The 16126-nt window shown below is 35.3% G+C and overlaps 1 protein-coding gene across 1 annotated transcript in view; it reads left to right on the top strand.

Moving 5' to 3' along the window:
* Positions 1-7840: 7840 nt before the first annotated feature.
* LOC123322946 overlaps positions 7841-16126 on the top strand; it is a 106267-nt gene continuing 97981 nt past the window's right edge. The window contains exon 1 of the mRNA XM_044911037.1: positions 7841-8257. The gene's annotated coding sequence lies outside the window, so the exon portion shown is untranslated. The remainder of the gene's footprint in view (positions 8258-16126) is intronic.

The raw sequence follows: 16126 nt of genomic DNA, 5'->3' as shown, positions 1-16126 counted from the left end.
TGAAAGATGAAGGTAGAATTGAACTGTGGCGCATCTTATTTACAGCGGGTAAAATAATCTAGCTCTTGCTATTTTAGATACATACATTGAACCTGTTCTTATTCTTAAATAGGCAGCAGAGTTTATGAAATGGATTTAACGCTTAGAAGAAAAAATTGAAATTGATTGTTCAGTACCTTGAATAAATCTTGATGAAATTGTTTTTTTTTCCTCTTTTTGCGCGGTTCACTGATACAGAGAATCTTACTAATACCATATCATTTTTCGTATCGATCTAAAAATAATTCATGGAAGGCAAAAGAAATTTTTTTATATATTCGAATTGAAACTTTTTTTCTATTTTCGAATTGAAATTTTTTAATACATATTTTCGAATTGTGGAATTATTGAAATTTGTCATCAGAGTCATCTGTTGCCGATCAGTGAAAGCTATTTACAGCAATGTACAAATTCGCCGCGGGTCCTGTTCATCATTTGTATATTGGTACAAAGTTGCCAAATAACCCCAAAAGTGATATCCTTAATGTTTTTTATTTCATTTGATACTCGAATCTATCTATTGTCTTCTCTGCTTGTAGATTTCTTACGTGGCGTCTTCTACTTGTGGAAGATTGATATCCAATCGTATCGGCTCTCACCAATAGATGTCACTACTAATACAAAATGATTGCGTATTATACAGGTGTCTCCAGAAAAATGCCACAAACGAATAACATGAATTAAAGTCATCAAGTTGGCACCCCCAAATGCGAATTTTGAATCAAAAATTTCAGGGTCGTTTGTCCATCGTAGGTCCATGTTTGTCCACCTTTTTTTTTTCATTTGTCCAGGCACTGTTTGTGAGATATGGGGAAAAAACTTTTTTCGGTGCATTTTCTGAGCAGCACCCCCAAATTGTAAAAACGTATTTTTAATCGTATAGATCGTTTGTCCAACGTAAGTCCACTTTTGTCCACCCACAGAACCATAGAAATCAATCTTTGAAAATTTTGCAAAGTGTGAAGTTGGCACCCCCAAACAAAAATTTTCGAACCGAAATTTCAAAATCGTTTGTCCATCGTAGGTCTATGTTTGTCCACCTTTTTTTATTTGTCCAGGCACCGTTTGAGAGATATGGAAAAAGAGGTTGTTGCGGTGCATTTTCTGAGCAGCTCAGAAAACGTGTGTTTTATGGTAAATATCGTTTGTATATAGATTCTGTTCAAAATCTGTTTGTAATGTATTCACCCTATATAAAACTAAGAAATTATTGAATAAAATAGCAAGCAAGGAAATTTTGAGTCTCATTTTATGAAATATTCTGATAATTGCAATCTTCAATGGTAAATATCGAAATTTTGTACCTGCATAATGTATTATTGTTTTCTTTTTCATGATTTCCGGTCATTCAACTATTTCCAACGGAAAATGACCTTTGATTTCACACAATGCACAACAAAGCAAAAGAATTATGCTAAACGCAGACGACACCATCAAGCGAGTAAGGCTTGTATATCAATATACCGAAAAAACAAAACGTTGGAAATCCTATTTTTTTCGGGAACTATTGAATTAAATATTTGTTAATGATTGTTATGGACCTTATGTTGATGTTACTGGGTGGAAACATAGGTGAGATGTGAGATCTTTTTGAATCTACTTGAAAAGTCTTTTGATATAAAGCGTCACTAAACCCTTATTCCCTATTGAAAAGGTTGAGGAGGTAGTTTGGAAGCTATAGATAGGGGATGAAGTTGCGGAAGTAACATCATCCAGCATAAACATTGATACTTCAGAACTGTGAGAAGTCTAAAACTATAATCTTACCCCACATTCCGATTTTACTTTGGTTTGTCTATTCGACTGGGTTCGAGAAACTCATAGACATTAGAGAAGGTGAATATAAGCGTGTAGGTAAAGGGCAGAATTGGCTGTATCTCTTCTGTACAAGACAGAATTAATATGTTGTTGTAAAATAGCTTGAGTTCTTGCGGTTGAGATGAAAGCAAGTGATATTTGACCTTGTTTTAAATACATAATAACTTTTAAAAACGTAAAACATTAACAAAAATTATTCACGAAAAGGCCAGAATTAAATATCTTTGAGAATATATTTGGGATCACGTTTAATTGATGATCCATAATATAACGATATCGCCTCGAAAGGTGACTGAATCACGAATATTCATCCTTTGTTAAATACCTCTTCCGCAGAAGCTAAACTCTGCCAATACTTCTCCTCCTCCTGCTCCTCCTCATTCGTTATACCTCAATTACAACTCATCAGCTCACGATAGGTAGCAAGTGAGAGAATATGTGAATGTAATCACTCCACTTCTCCTGGTCTTGACGCCGCTGAAGTTTTTGGGAAATATTTCTAAATAAGTGGAGAGACAACAACAGTCTCTGTAGTTTCACCCCGCGCTCACTGGGTTCGAACCCAGCCGAGCATCTCTGAAACTTAGGTCGAAGAGGTGTTTCGGGGGAAGATGACAATCACAAATGGCACAGTCTTTGTGAACTCAAACGAGAACCATGGATTAGGCCTACAGGGGAAACCATGTAAAAACAAAACGCACCTGGCAATCTACCTCAGAGATGGTGTGGAAAAGATTTTATTTTGTTCTTCATTCTAAACCTTTCTGGATTTGAATATAAAACAGTCGAAACACTTACCGACAACATTTGTTGTTGCCAGGAGCTGGCTTGAAATTCCAGTCCAATGTATAATAAACCATAATTCAGGATTATATAACGAAAATAAAATATAGAAAAGCAAAGAATTGTAGAAACATGAGATCAGAAACCCTTACAGAGTTTCGATTTTGTCGTTTTATTTTAAATGTTTATAATTTCTGGATTAGGTGACTAATTTATTTGATATTTTTCTAATCCAACCATTTTGACTTGTTTTATCATCCCGTTTCGGCTTGACGTCGATATCTTGGTCACTGCACCAGGTTAAGAGACGAGATCTGAGGTGTCTCATGTATGAATAATGTGCTGTTCAAATGGTCATTAACTCATTATAAACGTATTCAGTACAAAATACATACTATCTACCAGGCGCGTGGGTAGCCTGATGGTGCGAAACAACAGTTTCTGTAGTTTCACCCCGCGCTCACTGGGTTCGAACCCAGCCGAGCATCTCTGAAAACTTAGTCCATTACATTCGTAGTCGGATTGGTCGAAGGGTGTTTCGGGGGATTATGATAATCACAATTGGCACAGCCTTTGTGAACTCAAACCATAACCATGGATTAGGCCTACAGGGGAAACCATGTAAAAACAAAACGCGCCTGGCAATCTACCTCAGAGGTGGTGTGGAAAATATTGTATTTTTTTTTTCATTATACACTTTTCTGGATTTGAATATAAAACAGTCGAAACACTTGCCAACAACATTTGTTTTCCGCAAACAATTTCCTGATTCTCAATATCTGGTTGAGCAAAAAGTAACATTTTCTTCTAAGCTCGAGGAACTGGCTTGAAATTCCAGTCCGATATATAAAAAACCATAATTCAGGATCATATAACGAAAATAAAATATATAAAAGCATAGAATTGTAGAAACATGAGATGAAAAACCCTTACAGGGTTTTGATTTTCTCGTTTTATTTCAAATGTTGATATCTTCTGAAATTGGTGACATGAATTTGTTTGATATTTTTCTGATCCAACCATTTTGACTTGTTCTATCATACGGTTTCGACTTGAGATCGATATCTTGGTCACCCTGTCTGGACTGCATAAGGAAGGGACAAGAACTCATTAATGAATAATGTGCTGTTCAAATGGTTATAAACTCATTATAAACCTATTCAGTACAAAATACTCACTATCTACCAGGCGCGTGGGTAGCCTGATGGTGCGAAACAACAGTCTCTGTAGTTTCACCCCGCGCTCACTGGGTTCGAACCCAGCCGAGCATCTCTGAAAACTTAGTCCACTACATTCGTAGTAGGATTGGTCGAAGAGGTGTTTAGGGGGAATATGATAATCACAGTTGGCACAGCCATTGTGAACTCAAACCATAACCATGGATTAGGCCTACAGGGGAAACCATGTAAAAACAAAACGCGCCTGGCAATCTACCTCAGAGGTGGTGCGGAAAAGATTGTTTTTTTCTTCATTCTACACTTTTCTGGATTTGAATATGAAATATTCAAGAACACAATAGCCAACAACTAATGCTTGTTTATATCAGAGACAACCTGTTGTCTCTGGTAAGTGTAATTGAGGTATTACATTCTTGGTTTTTCCATAAGCGCGTGATATCAGCCAAATAGATAGAGGTGGACTCATAGGGATTCCGAATTCTTGCTGTAAAAATATATTGTCTACCTGTGAGTGGTAGAAAACATTGCCTTCATAGTTCATGCTATGCCTGAGGATATACTTTCAACTAGGGTTTGGTTTTTCTCAAGTTTATGTTTAACAATTTCGAGAGTTCGATCTGGTTGTCTGCCAAGCTGGTTATATCAAAGCTCATCTCTAAGTGTTTCTTTGATTTTCTTTTCCATTCAAATTGATTCTTCTCTTGAAGATACCTACTATTATTTTATGGAGAAAGTTGGCAAAGAAGCTAACGATGGTCCTCGATGAAATTTTTATTCTTTGTATTATTGGTGAACCATGCAGATGTGGAGGTTCACAAGAACACCCAAGAAACGAATCGGCTCATGATTTCCTATTTCGGCAATGTTTTTCCTTAAGGAGTAGGTATGAGTTTTTCACCTTCTCGGCATTCAAGAAAAGCATGATTTGGCTCTTGATAGCGCAGATTCACTTTGTTCCTTTGCTTACTTGCGCGTCTCACCTCTATATTTATACTTTATAGTGGGGACAGCGCGTGCTAAAACTTCTACTTTGAAGAACCCTACACCAAACAGACTTTTTGTTCCTGAAGATCTCACATGGTTGATCGATGACTCTGGTCTGTCGACAGGGGATAGAGTGGAGATTGTGGGACCTCGTTTTAACCAGTACACCCTGCATGCAGCAGAATATCTGCATATAATACTCCGAAAAACATGGTTAAGTCATGCTTAGTAGGGAAATGCGAGAAAGCTCTGCATTTTGTGGTAGAGTAAGATCCTAGAGCGACCAGACATAACTTATTTTCACATAGATGAAATTTTAGGATCTCAGTAGAGTGAGTCTCTTGTGCTTTGAATACCTGCAAACTTGTGGAGCTTGCCTAGTGACACCTGGACAGATACCAAGGGCATGGCAAAGGTAACTAAAAATAAATGTTACTTAACTATTTTCACATGGCTGATTTTTATATATGTTTTAAAGAATATTTAAGTGACAGACACTTTCCATGGGCCAAAACTCTTGCTAGACGCTTTGAAGCTACACAAGAGATAAATGAACTTTACTTATTTCCTTCTCGATCTTATGAAACAGGCATCCTAAACTCCTATTTTCCAAAAAAAAAATTTGGATTAACCAAAATTTCGATTATCCGAAATCACTTTGGTCCACATTATTTCGGATGATCGAGACTGTACTGTACTGCAATCGATTGCTGCAAAACCTGGCATCATCTGAGAAAATATAAAAGAATTATTCTTTCAATACGAGACATGCCTGTCCATTAACTATTCAAGAATTCGAAAGACAATACTACCCTATATTGTATCTGAATTAATAAGGGACTATGAATGCAGTCAGTTAGTTTATTGTGTTTATTATTATGTGTTGTGTATGTGCAAGAGTTGATACTCTTTGCTTAGGTATGTGTATGTGCCATGTGCGAGCAATGTATAGTATACAGTATGTATCGTATACTAAGTATACAGTAAAGGGATTCCAAACAGATTGTGAATGGGAACCGAGGTACCATAGTCTCACTCACTCTGAAACGCATGCATAGTGCTGTCGACTTCATACTCCCGGCTAAATAATTTTCATGTTTAGGGGATGTTTGGTCACTACTATTCGTCTGAATGGTGAAATATAACTGTTCATTTATTTTTTGTGCAGCTTCAAAGCATCTGGCAAGAGTTTTGGCCCATGGAAAGTGTCTGTTACTTATAATATATCTTCAGAATAATATGCTTTGAAACATATAAAAATCAGCCATCTGAAAATAAGTTAAGTAACACTTATTTTAGTTAACTTTGCTACCTGGTATCTGCCCAGGTGTCACTAGGCAAGCTCCACAAGTTCGCAGATATTCAAAGCGCATGAGACTCTACTGAGATCCAAAACTTTCATCTGTGTGAAAATAAGTTATGTCTGGACGCTCTGGGATCTTACTCTATAAGCATAAATTCGAAAAACTCCTGGACCAGAGAGGAAACACTGAAACTTATACTGGAGACTGGTGAAGAGATTTGCCTACTGTTTAATAAACATAAACATAGTCCGCCAGAAAGCCTTCAAACAGATATCCGCCTGGAGAATGAAACTCTAGAACAGGTCGAGCAGTTCAAATACTTGGGAAGCTTCATAAATACTAGTGCTAACCTAGACACGGAAATACAAAACCGTATCAATTCGGCATCACGGGCATTCTGGAAGCTAAAGGACAGAGTGTTTCAAAATCACGACCTCAATCTGAAGACCAAGACAGCTGTTTACAAAGCAGTGGTCCTCCCAACGCTTCTTTACGGAAGCGAAAGCTGGACGCCCTACAGGCGACATATTAAACAGCTTGAACAAACGCAACAACGTCATCTAAGACAGATAATTCACATTGGATGGTTCCACAAAGTTTCGAATGCAGAAGTCTTGCAACGCGCGAGTTGTACAACAATTGAGACTCAAGTAACGAGACTCAGATGGAGCGGCCATATTCTGAGGATGCAAGACACAATACTCCCAAAATAGCTCTGTATGGCGAATTGGCAGAGGGAGCCCGAAAACCAGGCGGCCAGTATAAGCGGTTTAAGGATATACTAGATCAATCGCTGAAATCGGTTAATGCCAATCATAACTGGGAACAACTAGCGTTAGACAGGTCACAGTGGAGGTCTTTGGTACACAGTTATTATGGAGACTCGAGAAAGATACAGCGGCGCTCAGATCTGGTTGGTGACCATCCATGCCCGGAATGTGGTAGGATCTGTAGGTCACGGTTGGGTCTCTACAGTCACAGGAGGGCACACAGTCGCAATTAGCCCTGAAAAATTATTAGTTTGATCGCATCGATAGTTTTATTTTTGAGTCTTTTTGTAGATTTATTCTCGGTAACGGGATACCGAATGAATGAATGAAGGTAACTTTTCAAGTCTGTTCGCGCCTTTTATTCTCTTTTGTTTTCCTTTTTTGTTTTTTTTTGTAGATTCATTCCCGGTAACGGGATACAGCAATGAATGAATGAATGTTTGTCATTGCCAAAGAAAGTGGGGCCTTCTGGCTGTTCTTTGTGATGCTGGTGCAGAGGCAGTGATGAAACATATTCTGTTCACCTGTTGTAGTAGCCTTACAGTGTTAAGGACAGCACATCTAGGAAACATAACAACCTCATTCTTATGATGACAAAAACTCCTCTCTGTCGAGCTGTGGCATTTTTGTCTATATGTTTATGATCATTGGACAACAAGGACTCAGTTCAGTCCAGATAGAGGGAGAAGAAGATCCCACCTAGCCCTCCCAAATGCACCTTAGTGATTTCCTCATTTTTTCTTGGTGAACATCAAGAGTAAAAGTAAAACGATTGGCGACGACTTCCGGTCGTCCAGCAAGCGCCACCAACCTTCGATTATGATTACCCACGGTCGAAACGAAGCCAAACACGACGGAGAGGACGTATCGATTCGGCGAAAGTGAAATGATCGATTCGCATATCAATATGTACAGGATAGGAAAGATAATGCGGATTAGTAAAAGTTTAGCGACTTAAGCGGATACCGCGCCAAGTGAAACCGAGTGGGGAACCCGAAACATCGCGCCAGCTAAGCCGCGTGTTTCAGTTGCTCGTGAATGCAACAGGTGACCGAAGTTACTCAGCAGTGTCTTCGCGCTTAACCGCTCTTACGGAAACGACAGACGGCAAATTCGATAACCGTCAAAAAGTGTGAACATTATTGTGCGGTTTCTTAGCGTTTATCGAGACTTTGTGTGGTAGAGACTATTAGGTTTCCCTTATTAGGTTGGTGTTGTGAATACTGGAAATATTGTGTGCGTTTAAAAATAGTACTTATCTGTTGCATTAGTGGATAATTCAATGAACAACGATTGTCGTCGATTGTGTGAATGATCGATTGACCATGGATTGTTGAAAGTGCAAACAGATGAGGATAATAGACAATGAGCTTCTTTGAAGGTAAGTTTTCCTACGAAGCACCATGCATTCTGTATTACATGAAAAAATTCACTCGAAAATTTCCGATACGGTCAGGTATTGAGTTGCGCTCAATCTACGAAACTGATTACTCTGAATTCTAGGCACTGACCTTTGCAGAGTTCGAAATCCAATTAATGATCTGCGGTTTTTGTATCGTTTTCTGTGTAGCATTTCGTTTTATGAGTAAAAAAACGTTAATTGTTCATATCATAGTAAGGAGACCGGCACCTTATAATTTAATGAGGAATAGTTGAACAACAATGATTGAAACTAAATGAAAAAGACCAACCCATTTCGAATGAAAAAAATGTTTCGCCAGTAAACTTTCGATACAATCATAATATGTTAAATGAATACTTCATTTTACGCGCGTTTACGCAACTCGCAATCAGTTCATCCAGATTATAAGCACTGACCTGTAGCACATCCGAAATCATTTGATTTTCATCTCTTTACCGGTTATTATGATTTTTTCCGTAATATGTCGAGATACGTCAATTTTGAATAGTAGGAAGACATCATCCACTATGTCAGGGCGAAAATACTATCATAATAAATATAAACTAATACAAGGAATAAGGTTCGGGTGATACATCATTTTGAAGGTTTTTCTATTCTATTCATGAATATGAATATATTGAAAAATTTCTGTTAAGCGCTCATTTCGGTGAAAGAAGCTTGTTGGAAAACATGGATGAAAGTATATCAAAATTAGTCGAGTTTGTGAAAGAACCCAAGATATTGGAATTGTTCATAATTTGCTTTTAGACAGTAACTAAATTCTTAATCAACATTTTGTGGCATTCAAGTTGTGATCAATAACGACAAACTTCTCAAAAATATCTTGGACATAGAATATATTGTCAGTATGCACCTGATACACTACACTTATTTGAAGCTGGCGCCTACTTAATTCAAAAACACTATTTTGTTTTTTGAGTTCTGAGTTTCGACACATGCTGGATTCTGATGAAAAAAAAAACAAATTAGTGGCACTAACACTTTTCACAGTTCTGGTGGTATTTTTCAATAAATGGGATACGGTTCTAGGTTTTAGAATTGTTGGAAAAGTTCTGCAGGAATAGAAAAAGAGAAAAAAATCAAAACGTACTTGGATACTAACATTTCGACACAAAACTAACAAATATTTCAGTTCTCCTAAGAATTGATATAGAATAATTCAATAGAAAAAGGATTTTTCCAATTTTCAGCTATAATAAGATCAGAAATTCGAAAAATTATTTCCACTTTGGGCAAATATTAATCTCAGAAAAGTTCTGAAATGGATTCATACTCGGGTTCATATTATAGCTGATAAATGGAAATGTTTTTTTTTTCCATGCCACTACCATAAGTTACTCAGAACTTCTGAGATAAATTTTGCGTGCTTCGAAATGTTGGTACTTCGAATTTCTCTCGGAATTTCTGACCGCATCAGAGCTGATAAAATGATAAAATCGTTTTTTTCAGTTGAACATATACATATTGTGAAACTCGCCGAGTGCCAGTTAGAACTGTGCTGAAATTAATTTTTTCTACATTCGTAATGTTGATTTTTCGTATTTTTGACCTTTTTATCGCTAGTTTGGTTTAATCAATAAAACTCAGAACATGAAAGAGACCTGAAATATCCTTCATTTTTTTTTCACAATAAGGTTTTTCCAGAGTCAAAAATAAATTTTCCTTTATTTCTACAAACCTTTCTTCAACAGATGTTCAAGAACTCCAGAATTCCTTTTTTGTGTCGGGAAATTCCACCAGGACAAATGGTACCGCGTGAAGCCATCACAACTGATTTGTTTTTTAACGAAGTCCAAAACTGTTTCAAATCTGCCCAGATCTCCAAAAAAATTATAGTATTTTTGAAAAAGTAGGCGCCAACTTCACATACATAAGTAAATGCTACAGAAAGTGAGATAAAATGTTGAACAAAGATTCCATCTGTGTATTTAGAAATGAACAGTAGGCAATTTGAACATCTTATTCATTTCTTCCATCACTACCCATAAATTTTTTTACACCGAAACGAAAGCAAAACAGAAATTTTGCCTTATTTATGTAAGCTGAATTGCAAAATCTTGTAAGTGATATATCACTCGACCCCTATTGCAATTTGAAATTCTTGAGGGGGTTGAATTCCCGTTTAGGGGATCGTTGTACACCCACCAATTAAAACATGCATTCCTACGGAAATATTCTTCTTGACTCTTTCATGGGTGTTTTGGGAATAGGTACAGCCTTAAAAAGTTGTCATTCTGTGGATAATCACTAAATTGTATTCAGGAAAATGCATTTCCGGAAGACTAAGGAAAATCAGAAAAGTTTGTCATAGTCCTATATGATATATTTTCTGGCAACTAAGACTAAACTCATTTTTCACTTCACAATGAATGCATCTTTCAGTGAAGTTTTTTTCTAAATGAAGAAAAACATAAAGGTGAACTCGAGGGTGAACTAGTTCCTGAATATGGAATAAAGTCACATTTCGAAATGTCGAACTCAAACTCTTGTTGAATGTAGCTTACGGCACTCTCACTATGTAATTATTGCCTTTCCCATCCTATTCCATAACTGGAAGAAAATATGGAACCTCCCATAAAAAAGACCTATAGTAGATCGAGGAAGTACAAAAATAATTGAACATTCAATAATTAACAGTTGCAATCGTTAAAAACATGTAATTAATGAACTGAAAACATAAATATGAACGGAACCATTTAATTAGTGCAGGAGAACAAAGTTCTTCGAGTTGGGAGATCTATACAGAATCTGTTCACAAGCGGACAACAGGATCACATTTCATAGAAGTGAACTATTATGAAACTACCAGGTTATTCAATGCTTATCCACGGTTTCCATAAGTCTTCGTAGCATGTTAGAAATTGGTTGATGGTTATTTCAATTAAGGTTTTCACAGAACCTTTAGATACTTTTTGTGGAGGTACCTCATCTGGAAGTGTGGTTGAATTGCAAAAGGCTGTGCACATAGCTCACCGTTTTACTTCGAATTCTCAATTTCTGCATTCACTTGTTACTTCGATACTCATCCCACACAAAATGGACTAAATGGAGCCCCACACTTGACATCACTCTGACCTTGCATCTATTTCAATCATAGTGTGAATTTCCAATGCGAAAAATTCATACCGATTTTTCCAATAATTTTCCCCGATGTTGATTGTTGTACATATGGTACGAATAGTCAAGTTTTTTCAACGAAATAAAAAAGGTCATTTAAATAAAAAAAAACTTGAATAGGTGTAATGATGGTCAGGGCTATCGGAGCAATATACGAATGACAAATGTTTCAAAGGCCTTTCTATTTCAGGAGAGACAAGGTTGAGTAGTTTAATTGAGAGCGATTTGGGTCAATCAAAATTATTTATAAGGCGAATTTCAAGTGAAAACAGAATCGAGATATCATAATCTACCTACTCTTGACATTCGAGATCGTTTGTTGTATTCGATTTATGGCGATCGATTACGGAGATGCAAACATAAATATGCATTCGTGGAATGATGATGCAGATAACCTTTCACCATAAAGAATTAATTCAGATCAAAGTTTCATCATATGTTGAAAAATTTTATCATAAGTTTCATCCCTTTATTTTTAGTCCATATCGATACTTGTAATAGAAGGACTGTTGTATATGGTGTCCCCATGAAATGAATGCAACAAAATTTTGCCATATTCTCGAGCTAATATTAATAGACCCCTATTTTTGATTTTTTCCAGAGGAGGACTCCTCTTTCGGAGTAACAGCATCCGGAAATTCGCCCTCAAAAACTTTTTTTTCTCTTCATCTCAGAATCTGGTCGTAGGAAAATCACTGAATTTGATACAGAGGAGTTTCAATAGTTTCATGATAATATGCAAAATCTGATGTCTTCGGAACCACTAAACATTAAACAGATATTTGAATTACTTGAAAACTGTTGAAACGTTAGATGTTCATGCAATTGAAAAAACATTCTTGAAATTTATTCATTCATTCAAGTGCAAGATTTTTGAGAAAAATCTAAAAATGTGATTAACATCCTTCCTAGCAAAATTCGAAAATAGGGATCCCTCAATGTTGTCTCGAGAAACGGGGAAACTGAGTATTATTGCATTAATTTGTTAACCCTGTAGACTGGTACAGGAGGGTACTGGGTGTCCAAGGTAAAGTGTCCCTATATCTTATTGTGGAAACTAAAGGAGCTAGAAGGAAAAGTTAAATACAAAACTTGTCTGTAATCGATTGAACTTTTATTTGTTATAACTCACCTTATACAGGGTGCTCCGTTTTTTCCCTGTTGGTATCAATCAACGGCTTTGATTTTTTTGATTAATTCAATTAACTAGATTGGCTAATGAATAAATAATAATAATAATTTATTCACCATGAAAGACAAAAAGACTCTTTTACTCATAATCAGTACCTGCTCCCAAAAAAATTAAATTATTTCAATATTAAAGGGACACTCAACTCAGAGATACATTTTTCTAAAAAAAATCAAGTAGTTGTCTGACGACACAGAAGAAAAGTCAGAAATACACAATTAGATAAGTGCTAGTTTCCATAGTTGCCATATTCTAACAGCTTAATTAATTTTATCGTTGAGTTTTATGGGGAAAGGCACTTTTTCGTCCATATTTTTGAAACTATTCACTTTACAGAAAAAGTTTGAATAAATTTTTTCCTCATTTTAACAAGTTCTACATGATGAACAAGAAAAAAATATAGGTTACCATTTGAAAAAATTAAGTTTTGATTGAACTATGATTCTATTTGAATTTTTAACTCTAATTCTTGATGATCCGGTATATCAGATTGCTGAAAGTAGAGATGTAAAGTATGATACAATATGTTGACAAGAGATGGGCACAATTTGGTTTTGGTACATTCATTAGAAAACTAGTATCAGCTATTTTAGTGAGCACCTATAGCTGTCAAAATTTTAGTGAAAAAAATCCCAGAATCGATGCTATATAGGACCATGGTTGTCATATCAAAGTTACCTTAAAATTTGACAAGGAATTCAAAAGTGCAATAATATACAGGCTGTTCCATTTAATGATAAAGTTGATACCAACAGGGAAAAAACGGAGCACCCTGTATTAAGGTGAGTTATAAAAAATAAAAGTTCAATCGATTACAGACAGGTTTTGTTTTTAACTTTTTCTTCTAGCTCCTTTAGTTTCCACAATAAGGTATAGGGACACTTTAACTCGGACACCCTGTACTATTCTTGTTTCAATTTTACGTTCATCCCATTAATTCGTTATTGTCACTTTAATTCAAGTTATTTTCATCCTTGAATAGGAAACCGAGTCAATCTTCTTAAGCTATCAAATGTATAAAAACCGGTTATTTGCCTGAAATTATTCTCCGATCTGTACAAGGTGAGATATTGTTTCATTTTTTCGACGACCTTCATTTGCGATCTCTTATTGAAGAGATACTTCGGTGGAGCAGTAAGATACAAGGTGACCGCAATATAATTGATCTTAGTAATTACGAACAATTACCAATTCGTACTCAACGACAATTCAATTCAATTGTATTCTAATTGGGTGGCTGAAATACAAGGGAGTATTGTAAAACATTTATGTTTATTATGATGCTCATTAATAGGTTTCAGTAACATTGAGATCTAATAGGAATTTCTCTAAAAACATAGAAACCAAATATGGTTTTCCTCTTCATTTTCAAGAGTTGTGAAAATGACAGTAGTTCATTGTTTCTGGAAAATTCAACTAGTAGTCATTCAAAAATTAATTCAAATCCAACATTGCTATATATTTACACTTTTCACTGATCCAACCATAGATTAACTCTATTCAATTAGTCTATGGATCCAACAACCCCATCGTGCTATCGTGAGATCTTCAAATTGCACATAATATGTTGTTATGTAAGTATATCCAAACTCAATGATATGTTATCTAGGTGAATAGTATTCCCTCCAGTAAGACGTCCTCTTTTATGAAGCAACACTTTTCTCTATAAATATATACTCTTATCCCTCAGCATCGACTATTATTTCTGAACTAAATTTTCAATTATGAAAAGAGATGATTTTGTGAATTTAATTTATTCTATTTGCTCGTCTATTTGTTAGAAGTATATATTGTTCATTTTATTCTCGAATAGGATATGATATTCGGACAGAAACTTCAGAAATGGAAACAAAATTTTCGTTCATCCTATCGAATTGAAGATGTCGTCATTCCAGATAAAACAAGAAGATTTTTCATTTTGAAACGTTTTGTGAAATAGGCCCTCAAACCTGAAGTTTTGCAAAAGATTGTTTTCTACGCGTTTGATCAAAGAGTGCTTTTACATTTGTTTGCCATGAAAAATAAACGGAACATCTATTCAGGGAAGTTCCAATTCCATTTAACCGCTTTTTTAAATCATTTTTGCGAATTTATTGTCAATAATGGTTCAGAGTAGTCGTTTTTCTGAACGATATTATCTAATACACAACTAGGTGAGAATTTGAATGAACCCTTTGAAATAGCTTTAAATTATTTTCGGAATATGTTGTGAATAATCTACTGATTCGTACATTTTTAGGACCCAAATCAGTACTTGAAACTTGAAATACAAAACCGAGTACCTACAAAACTTTATTCGGATTGACTAAGGAATTGATATTCGTATAATTGTCAGTCAGTATTCAATGAATTATTTGAATAAACTGTTTGCTCACCGGTTCTTAATATTCTTTTTATCGACTTCAGTTTCAGAAAATGTTATGTTATTTCGATGAAATAACGCAAAGGGTAGGTGGAATAGAGAACGACTTAAGCAATGATTGGGCATCTATACAGACAAAGTGACTTGTAGGATTATAAATAAGTATTATGATTCGAGCTATATCGGATGAATGGCAAAAAAAACAAACGAAAAATCATAAATATATTAATAATATTAACGTGAGTTGCTACGAAATTATAACATAGATTTACTCTCATCTGATATTTCAATTTCAAGTACATATGCACCTAACATTAAAGATTTTGAAGATATACTCATTCCATATGGTAATTCTGTCCCCTAAATACATGGTGAGTATTTAACTAGTACAAATATTTTAAAAGTAAATTCTTGAGGTCAAATACCATTTTTTCCGATTCGGCCCTGATTTGGATTAAGTTTTCATAATGAGCCGTGCCACCCCTGGAAAAACAAAAAAACCTTCAGAATAACTAGCTAAATTTGTGGATCTTACAGAATTGTATTCAGTCGAATTATCTAATTTTTTAAATTTCACAGATACTTTTCAATTTTTGAACATCAAGTTACTCGAAAACGGCGCATTATACGAGAAAATATGAAAATACTCATTTAACAAAAAGTGGGTGATATCTTGTGTTCGAAAAAGATTCATCAAATAAATGAAAAACTTTATTCCGAAAATTTCATTTGATGAAACCGTTTGTCAGATATATAGAACTAAAAAAATTTTTATGGTTTTCAACTGCCTGTATTTTTCAAACCGAGTTTCAAACCCAGCCGATTCGAAAAAAATGGAATCTTCTGTTAAAATATTTGTCAAAGACTCACCCTGAAGAGTTATCGAGAGCTCGATTATTTATCCCAGTTTAATTTTAGATGTCGATTTTTCACTAATGAATAATGAACTGTACTGTAGTACATTATATGCATAAACAAATACATGCAAGAACCTGCAGTGGTGAAATTTCATTTCACCATTGATAAAATTCGAATGATATCCAAGTATGTATTATCAATTATTGAGTTGGCATCTTTTTATCTATAGTTCCAAGAAAATAATCTATGAGTGATCATAACTTTTAAGGTTTTTTTTCACTCCGATTTATGAATTGATTAA

The sequence above is a fragment of the Coccinella septempunctata genome, chromosome 1 (genome assembly GCF_907165205.1).
Source record: "Coccinella septempunctata chromosome 1, icCocSept1.1, whole genome shotgun sequence".
NCBI lineage: Eukaryota > Metazoa > Arthropoda > Insecta > Coleoptera > Coccinellidae > Coccinella > Coccinella septempunctata.
Note: the sequence above shows the minus strand (reverse complement) of the source record. Positions and strands in the feature narration are given on the sequence as shown.